This window comes from Sceloporus undulatus, chromosome 2, assembly GCF_019175285.1.
Source record: "Sceloporus undulatus isolate JIND9_A2432 ecotype Alabama chromosome 2, SceUnd_v1.1, whole genome shotgun sequence".
NCBI lineage: Eukaryota > Metazoa > Chordata > Lepidosauria > Squamata > Phrynosomatidae > Sceloporus > Sceloporus undulatus.
The window spans coordinates 179,795,704-179,806,427 of record NC_056523.1 but is presented as its reverse complement, the minus strand read 5'-3'; positions in this window follow the sequence as shown (position 1 = coordinate 179,806,427).

Here is a 10,724-nt window from a genome sequence, read left to right as displayed (position 1 = left end):
TCAGTGGGTGTTAAATCCTATCCTGATTTGGAAAGATTCTTAATAGCCTTATCTTGTCCTATGTTAATGCATTTGTCCTTTTGGCCATATTATTAAAACATAACTGCTGCTGTGTTGAAGTGTGATGAAAGATTAGGGGGATGGCAGACTTATGATGTGGTAAATCACATAAATCTCCAAACTGAAGGAACAACTGCACATATCTATTAAGCATTTGTACTGCTCACTTGGTCAAAGGTGGCAGCTCTATGGATTTATTGTGTCTTTGAGGGGAAGGATTTACCAAGAACTAAAGCTAGAGCAATTCAAACCACCACCATCACCAACCCTTTGAGTCCCTGAGGTGAGGAAGGAAGGACCAGAATAAGAACTTTCAGTAAGGTCTCCAGGACTTTTTAGCTGATCTGCATGAATGAGGCTGACAGGAGAAGGAGTTCTGTACAAAGGCCAGTGATGTGTTCAAATCTTTTTCTCCAATTCACAAGTCAAGTGTCAAGTAGTCTCTACTTTTAAGTCTCAAGTCCTTGCAAGGTACTTTCAAGTTAAGTCTGATGTCTGGAAGCCAACTTTTAACCGAAGAAAAGGAGACAGGGTGTGTTTCTCTAAGGAGAACAGAGGCTTGAGGCAAGGCTTGCAGCCTGTCCACGCTGCACATTGTAAGAGCCTTCTAAAGTTTGTCAAAAGCTTTAGAAGGAACATTCTGCCTCAAGCCTGTTGTCTAATGCATTTGCTGTTCCCCTCCCAAAAACCCTATCCCATGCTCTTGGGGCGGATCTTGCCTGCTGCTCAAAGTTAGTGACACTAGCAAGTTATTCACTAAAAATATACAAATCATGAATCAAGTTGAGTCAGTGTATCATTTATTGCTGAGTCAAGTCCAAGTCAAATCACTGAAAAGACTTGAGTCCAACTTGAATTTGAGTCAGTCGACTTGAGTCTACATGACTGACAAAGTCCAGTGTGAAAGAAAATATTTTGTTCTTTGTGGTTTCTAGATTGGCCTCTGGAATCTAAGGATGGGTGAAAACTTACCCTTCATTTCCAATTAGAATTTAGAAATTCGAAGTGTATACAGTATCTGTGTGTGTATGTTTGTTTGTGCATACACATGCCTTCAAGTCACCTGTTGACTTATGGACACCCCATGAATTTATTAGGTTTTTCTTAGGCAAGGAATACTCAGGGGTGATTTTTCCAGTTCCTTCCTCTGGAATGTAGCCTATAGCAGCTGGGATTTGTTGGCCATCTCCCATCCAAGTGCTAACCATGGCTGACCGTGCTTAGCTTACAAGACAGATAGGCTATTTAGGTTCTTATCTTCATATACAGTGTTAAAAAGTGAGATCTTTTTTTAAAAAAATAAATAAATGTGGAAGAAGCCAAAACAGAGAGATTCATTTATCCAAGCCCAAGGCTTCTAAGTGTTTAACCCTTTAAAAGCCTAGGTTTCAGTCCCTGTGAATTCAATCACATTTGGTTGCCAGATGAAATAAGACATGATTCTGTCCCTTTGATGGTTTGTATTGAAGAGGGAATTTCAGCAGATGTTATTTGTCATGCAACCAGGTAACCAGCAACACCTGCTGAAATTCCCTCTTCTACAGATCCATTAAAGGCATATGAGCTCAGTCACTTATTTCAGCTGGAAATCCTAACCATGTTAGTGCTAATTAAGATTGCCACTCCCCCCCCCCCCCCCCTCCCCACCTTTGACAGCTAAGTGTTAGATACAGTACAGCCCCCTCCATGCTGGAAGTAGCTGAATTTACTGGATTTGACTAGAGCACATGGAGGAGAATTGCATTGCTGTTTCACTTGGGAGAATTCACCAGAATTCACAAATGCCTCCACATCTGGGATGGACATTAGATTTTTAAATAAGACATAAAAAGCTTCACATACATTGAGCAATAACAGTGCAAAATCACTGGCTGTCGCCTGAAACAAGTTAGCCGTTGTTTTAATATGATAGTTGCTTAAATGTTTTTAACCTTTATGTTGTCACGTTTTTAGCTGTATCCTTGTTAACCTTGTTGTCAGCTGCTTTGGGCCCCATATTGGAAGAAAGCAGTGGCATCTCTGAGGTTGGTGTCACCCGGAGTGGGGTGGGGTAGGGGCAAACTCCAGCTCCCCTCCAAGGCCTTCAGAGTCTGGCACAGCTGCAGCAGTGCAAGACCCCAAAGGCAGCATCCTTCCCCAGGCCTTCAGAGTCTGGTGTGGCTACAGATACCCTCAAGGCAGCACTCCCCCTAGCAGCCACTACTAGTGAGAGGAGCAGCGTTACAGCCTAAACAAGAGGGATTTTTTTAGGGTCTTGTGTAGGTGTTGGGTGAGAAAGAAACCACCTTTTCTTGGTCAGCCAATAGCCATGCCAATTCCCCTGTGTGTTGTGCTCAACCTGGTGTCACGCTGTATGGTCTGTATCTCCCACACCCTCCTAGTGATGCCACTGATAGAAAGCTGGAATATAAATTATATTAATTAACTAATTAATTATTTAAGTGGGGAGTTTTTCCATCCTGTGGAAAAGAAGAACAATATAATAACTTTACTTCTTCCATCACACATTACAACTGGAGAGGGATCAGATGCTCAGAACATCTTTCTTACACATTGGTGGTCAAACTCTGTTCAGTCTACAGTTAAAAGAATCTTATTTGGGGATGGATGAGATTTCCATTTGGACTATTTGCACAAACATATCAAAATTCAATTACTTTTTTTTAAAAAAATGAGTGTGAGCAAAAGTGAACTGACAGATTTCACTCGTCCAAGGAAATGCCTCCTACCTCTTAAAAGTCTGGATTGGAATTCTTGGGCTTTCAACTGTATTTGAAAGATTTGCAAATGCCTTCATAAATTTGACAGAAAGAACTTGATAATTTTTAAAAAGTCAGAGAAAGTGAAACTGACAGATTTGTCTATCCCTAGCCTTAGATAGCAAGAGAAGCAAAGGATACTGCATTTTGATTTGATGCCGGAGTTGTTCAAATTTTTTATTGTGTTTTAAATTAATTCCTCTGATTCTGCCCTGCCATGAATCTGCAGATATAGATCTGGCAGAGATATTTAAAGAAAGAAAGAAAGAAAGGAAGGAAGGAAGGAAGGAAGGAAGGAAAATAAAATAAAATTGCCATGTATGGAATAAAATGTACTAGGTAAGATGGTCTGACATAATACAAAGCAATTGCATGTATTCATATAGAATGTTCTATTCACTTGACTACTGAATTTACATAAAGTCTAGATCAAGATTTATTCACCATAAAATAAAAGCCAGCATTATATTACTGCAATAACGTGTGCTACTTCCAACAAATATGGGCAGTCACCAACTATTATACTTATCCAAAATGAAATCAAAGTGTACATAGTTTTTTTTCCAACTAACTAATCCTGGTGGAGGGGCAGTGATATATTTGAGAATCTTTGGTTTAACTAAGCAAGTCACATTCTCACCATCCAAGCCACTGAACAACAACAACAACAAACCCTTGATTAAGCAAAAAGAAAGCTGAGATACTTTAGCAGTGAAACTAACAGAAGTGTCCCAGTGTGCAGTGTTTATTGCTAAAGAGCCCTCTGACTACTGGGACTTGCAATCCAACAATATCCAGAGTCTCACATAATTTCCACTCCTGCCTTAAAACATTCTCTGGTTGTTAGACACACAGATAGGTCTGAGATGGAGTAGAAGATAACTGGAGCCCCTTTCACACTACAGGTTGAGTCTCCACTATCTGAAATGCTTGGGACCAGAAGTGTTTTGGATTCTGGATTTGTTTGGATTTTGGAATACCCATATTTGCACATACAGTCGACCTTCTGTATCCACAGATTCCTTATCCATGGATCCCACTATCTATGGCTTGAAAATATTAAGTGTGTGTGTATACATAAATTCCAAAAAGCAAACTTTGAATTTACAATTTTATCTAAGGGATGCTATTTTACTGTGTCATTGTATTTAATGGGATTTGAGCATCCATGGATTTTGGTATCCACGAAGGTCCTGGAATCACTGCATGTACATAATGAGATATCTTGGAGATGGGGCCCAAGTCTAAACATAAAATTCATTTGTATCTTATACTCCTTATACACATAACCTGAAGGTAATTTTATACAATATTTTGTATAATTTTACACATGAAACAAAGTTCGTGTAACACTGAACCATCAGAAACCAAAGGTGTCACTATCTCGGCCACCTATGAAAAAAGTTTTGTTATTTGGAGTATTTCAGAATTCTGGTTAAGAGAGAATCATAGCACTGTGATGCCACTTTAGCTACTGCCAGGGCTTCATCCTATGGAACCCTGCTGCTTCAGAATTGAGGGGGCCTTATACACTGTAAAATTACAGCACTATGATTCCACTTTAACTGCCATGGCAACATTCTTCAGAATCCTGGGACTGAAGGAGGGGCATTTATAATTCTCAGCCAAAACACCTCTTTTGGTGCTCTGAACAAACCAAAAAATCCCAGGATTACACAAAATGCTGTTAAAGTGAGATCAGCACACTATAATTGTATGGTATAAACGGGCCCCAGTGTTATGTCTCCCTTACAGTGCCTAGGTCACAAGTGTGTTCAGAAGGTCGCTCTGTCCTGGGATGCAAGGTTACAGGTGACTCCTCACTTCCAGTCTTGCTACTCCCCCCTCCATTTTCCCTCTCCATTTTTCAATGAGGTCTTTTCTGATAGGCTCCATGTGAAGTGGTTCGGATAAAAGTGGGCAGATAAAGTTTGTGGGATGTCATCATAAGGGAAATCAAAAATATTTCTAGACCACATTTTGTGTATATTGCAAATGAGATGAATATTTTCCCCCTGATCCACAAACTAAACAAATTCCCCATCTGCAGTTAAACACAACAAATAGATCCTGGGGAGGAATACGTCACAGAAGAGCGTTTGATGAACGGATGACTCATACAATCCTGGGCCAAGAAGGAGCTAAGCAAATATGTACACACAACTACTGCTTGGCTGAAGTATCTGGGCCAATAATTTTTGTAAATGTAAGGGAAGTGGGGTGAACATGCTCCTCCTCTCCATTCGTGGCACAAATGCCTCGAGCAACAATGATGGATTCTCATTTCCATGGGACAGTCTCACTCAGGGATATGGTTGTATTGCTGAGAGTTTCCAAGCTACTGCTTGAAACAAGAGCAAGGCTTTTGTTGCTTTTGGGAAAACAATAGCAAGAAACCCTGGACTACCACATGTTTAAAAGTAAGAAAAAACATTATTTCAATAATTTTTCTACCCAAAGAGTTGTAAGATATTCAGTTCTCTCAAAGAGTTGTCCAGTACTACCAGGTCAGAGTTACCAATCTGTTTCTGGGCAGTGCTAGGTATGTTCTACGAAAACCCACACAGCTGAGGTCCAGGTTATCTGAAGGACCATGTTGTTATTGGGTGCTTTCAAGTTGTTTCTGACTTAAGGCAACCTTAAAGTGAACATATCATGGAGGTTTCTTGGCGAGTTTCTTCAGAGGGGGTTTGCCATTGCCATCCCCTGAGGCTGAGAGAGTTTGCACATATAAGCCTTCCTGTGTCTTGAGATTTGCTATTCTCTGTCCCATCAACTTCACGACTATATCTGGTAAAAACACAGGAGATGGCCCTCTCAGTGACTGCCCCCTGGCTCTGGAACTCCATTTCTAGAGAGGCTGGATAGGTGCTTGCTTTTGTTTCATGGGAACGTAGGGTCCCAACAGACAGGCCAAAGTAAAGCTGCTTTGGGTCACTTTGGAGGTATGCTCTTTAAATGACACACACATCTTAAGAGGCAAGAAGCTGCGCCAAAGCTGTGCTCCAGTCCTTAGGCCTGGAGCATGGCTTTGGTGGGGCTTCTGGCCTCTTAGGACACGTGCATCATTTAAACAGCATACCTCCAAAGTGACCCGAAACAGCTTTTTTTGACCTGTCTGTTTGAGCCTGTGGAGACCTTTTCGTTTCAGCCAGACTTTGAAGGCTGACTGCTAAGATGGAAAGGGCTCTCTATGTGCTGTGTCATTTATATTGTTGTTCTTCTTGTTAATAGTTACATTTTTATCTATAAATAATCAAGGTGGTCTTTAAATGCTTCTATAGATATAGTATTGGAGCTTAATAACATAAAGATAGAATATACATGGGTTATTGGTATAAGCAGGTAAGAAGATAATGGAGTGACATGGAGATCACAGATTTGGTATAATGAATTTAATGATGAACAAGAAGAAAAAGTAAAGGAACAATATGGCTGCTGTAAACTTCAGCTAGGGAAGATATGATACAATTCTCGAGATTATAGGAAGAGTGTTCTTGGAGGCAAAAAATGAAACAAAACCAGAAAGTCCATTCTATAGTTTGTTTGCACAATGGTTTTTGGTGGCTGATGGCTAATAGCTACTGGAATTGTTCCACACTTCAGCTGAAGCAACTTGAGTGTGTGAGAGAGAGAGAGAGAGGGAGAAGAAAAGGGGGTTGCAGTTGGGATACAATGCACTTATCACAGGCTCAGGAAACCAGAATGAAGTGCTGATGGGTTGTGACTTGCTGTTGGCACCAGTATTCTGTTGGGCATCAGGGTCTGTGACACTTTTCCTCCCAACTTGCCTTCAAAATAAGCAGTCAGGTTTATGTAAGGCTTACTCTAATTTGGGAATGGGGAACATGTAGCCTTCCAGATACTGTTGTACTCCTATCAGTCTTCCTAACCAGCAGAGCCAGGAGTGAAAAATCATGGAACTGCAACCCAACAATATCCAGAAGGTCTGCACAATGACCTTGGGAAGTAGTTAGAGCTGCCAGGTTAGTACAATTTTAGGACCTGAGACGTTGGGGCCAAAACCTGAGACCAAGGGATCAGCTCTGGTGTTATGAAGGATATGTTCTAGTGATATAATTAAGCACCAATCTCACTTGTTCAGAACATGAGCAATAACACAATACACAACACAATAAAGCTCTAACAAAGCTATATACTTTTAAAGGCAGTGCTCTCAGCCAGAGATTCCTCCACCTTGCCCTTAGGACTGCAGAAGAGCAGGTGGGCCCTGAGATCTGGAAGCCTTGGTTGTTATTGTTACGGGGGGGGGGGCATTCATACTACCTTTTAACCCCATTTTGAAATCAATTCTTCCATGTGAAGTTCATATTGGGCCCGATTCTGTCACAATCCATGTCGAAGCTTGCACAAGGAAATGCCCCTTAGGCAGGGTATCAAGATTTGGGCTAAAATCCATCTTTTCTGAAAAGAACTGGGTTCTGCAAAATATGAATTTGCCCTCAATCATGATCGGGGCAAATTCAGGGAGGGATTAAGGTCAGAGGGCAGGCAGAGGTCAAAGCATTCCCTCCCCTCATCCGAGGGGAGGAGGAGGAGGAAAGAGCCAAAGGAAAAAGGGGAATCTGGATGAAAAGGGTGACAGGAGGCAAAAGGGGAAATCAGGGTGACGAGGGCTGCAAAGGGCTATCAGAGGGAGGGTGGGGGGGATGGAGAAAGTGATGGAGGAGGATGAGGATGAAGGAGCTGTGGGAAGAAGGGAGCCATGGAAGGCATTCTATGGGCTCATTCACATTACAAAAAACATCGGTTTTGAAACCGATTCAATCACGTGAAGTTCCTACTCACCCCGAATCTCACACAAGCGAATCTGGGGCTTGCACACCCGTTCCGTGGTAAATGGCCCCTAGCGCAGGTCTTTTGAAATCGGCGCAAATACCATTTCTTTTTAAAAACCCCGGGTCCTGGGAATGAGAACTTGGCCTCGATCACGATCGAGGCAAATTGAGGGAGGGATTTTAGGTCAGAGGGTGGGCAAAGGGCAAGGCATTTCCTCCCCTCATCGGAGGGGAGGGGGTGGAGGAAAGAGCCCTGGGAAGAAGGGAGCAAGGGAAGGCATTCGGAGCCTCTTTTCCCTGCTCGCTGGGCATTCCTTCCCTTGCAGGAGGAAAAAATCAGGTCATGAACGGAGCTCATGTCAGGCATTGTTTCTATTCCAGAGGCAGATGGAGCCAGGCTTGCACTTGGATATCCTTGGATCTCCTTGCTTTTTGCAGGGTGGGAAGCTACAAATGTTGCAAACAATCAATGTTACATTTTTAACAATTTTTTTGAGCAAATATGCGCATTGTTTCTATTCCAGAGGCAGATGGAGCCAGGCTTGCACTTTATATCCTTGGATCTCCTTGCTTTTTGCAGAGGGGGAAGCTACAAATGTTGCAAACAATCGATGTTACATTTTTAACTATTTTTTTTGAGCGAACATGCGAATGATTTCTCTTCTTGAGCAGATGCAGCAAGGGAAGCAAAGGGAAAGCTAATGTTGCTTTTAAAAGCATAAAAAAAACACAGCAACCCCATAGGAAACCCCCATCTTGGGCGGGGCAGAGGGAAATAGCTAAACCAAAAACACCCAGGGGTTTAAAAAAAAAGAGAGAGAGAGAGAGAGAGAGAGAGAGAGAGAGAGAGAGGGGGGCATCTCTCTCCCTGCTTCAGCCGCTGAAAGCCCTGTGCCTGGCTCTTTAAAAAGGGAGGAGACTTTCCCCGATGCCCTGCAAACGTCACCATGACGATAGCTTGATTGGCAGCGGCCAATCTACAGAATGCATTCGATTTCTGTCAAAATGCATTCGATTTCAATTTGTAGTGGGCACTTGCTAACGGAGCGATTCGGGGGAGGGGCATCCGGATCATCCCAGTTCCCTCCATGTCTTTTACCCCAGTATGAATGGGGCCTATAATGGAGCAGGAGGAGGAGGATGAAGGAGCCAGGGCAGCTCAGAGGAGGGGAGGGTCTGAAGGAAAAAGGAGGAGGAGGAGGATTGCCAAGGGAAATTGGGCTGCGGGGCTAAGCTGGGGGATGTAGGGAAATCAGGCTGCAGCAGGAGCAAGAGGAAATGCTAATTTCATTTCCTCTTGCTCCTGGATTATTATTATTATTATTATTATTATTAGTGTTATATGCGGCTGCTACAGTCAGAATGCCTGCGCTGCATTTCCCTTTTATTCTCAATTGATTCCATGGGTCAGTTGGAATTGACAGGCAACTCTCTCTCAGCCTCAGTGGAAGGCAATGGCAAAGCTCCTCTAGCAGGAGGAAAAGGGTCAGGTCAGGTTAGGTCAAAGGCAGGGCACGAATGGAGCTCCCATCAGGCACCTCCCCCCCCCTTTTTATTTTTTAAAATTATTTTTGACAAAATATGTGCATGCTTTTTTTCTCGAGGCAGATATATAGATGGATAGAACGTGGTTAGCTGCTTGTTCCCTTTCACTTTCATTTGCTGGCTTCCAGCAAAGGGAAAATGTTGCAAAGGGCAAGACTTTCAAATGAATGCAACAATTCGAATGTTACATTTGTTGCTCTATTTGGCAAATTGGCAAAATGATACATGCTTTTGCTACTGTCTCTAAGGAATTCAGGGGTAGCCCTGAATTGCTTTTAAAAGCAAAAAAGAATGCATGGCAATTGCATCCTTTTCTGGCATTTCTGAGGTGAGGAATTTATTATTATTATTATTATTATTATTAGTGTAAGAGGCATTCTGGGGTGGCAAGGAGTGGGGGATACAGGATGCATTAGCTTGCATTTTGGGGTTGAAAATGGGGCCAAGGGCAGATCATAACCTGCACTGACCCAAATGCCCACAACACACACACACACACACACACACACACACACACACGAGGTTTTTAAATTTGACAAAAGGTGCACATTTTGGTGCATTTTGTGCCTGGCTCTTTAAAAAAAAGGAGGGGGGAAAGCACACTTCTGATTCCCCAATGAGTGCTGCAAACGTCACCTATGACGATCGCTTGATTGACAACTGGCGCCTTCATGGTAAACCCCGATTTCTGAAGAAGACATTCGGGTTAAAATGCCCCTCTTCTTGTAGTGAGCACTTACTAATGGAGAGATTTGGGAGCCCCCCCCCCCGAATCTTCCCAGTTCCTTCAGGAGCAAACCCACCAGTGGGAATGGGGCCTGGGTGTCTTCAAGTTCTTTCTGACTTAAGACAACCCTAAGGTTTTCTTGAGAAGACTTGTTCAGAAGTGATTTGCCTTTGCCTTTGCCTTCTTCTGAGGCTGAGACAGTGTGATTTGCCCAAGGTTACCAAGTCAGTTTCCATGGCTGAGCGGGAATTCAAAGCCTACTCTTCAGATCTGTAGTCCAACCACAAACCACTACACCAAACCGGTTCTTTGGGAGCCCTAGAGGTAATAATACTGTAAGTGGATGACTGACTCAAGGTCATTCAATGAGCTTCAGGCATAAGAGTGAGTTTGAACCCATGTCTGCCAGGCTTAAGTCCTATAGTATTCTATCTGCACTGGCTGTTCGGCCTGGCTGTGCTGGGAATTTAGGGAATGGGGAAGGAAAGAGCTTGACCACCCACCATCTGTCTTGACTAACACTGTGGTGTGTGTGTGTGTGTGTACATCTCTCTCCCTCCAACACTTAGGTGTTGGCACTTTCTGGCCGTGGGATTCATAACCAGGACAGATAGTGTAGCAACCAGGGGATGGGTGGGAGGATGGGTGGGTAGATGGATGTGTGGGTGATGCATCACTGCCAAGCTTGTTTTATTACGGGGCCAGGCAGAGGTGTGGCGTGATGCCGTGATAGTGGTGCCATGTTCCTAGATCAAGAGCAAGTTGTTTAATAACCCTTTGACCGTTTCATTACAGTAATCAAGAAGAATCAGTAGAGGTGGCAGGATGACTTAG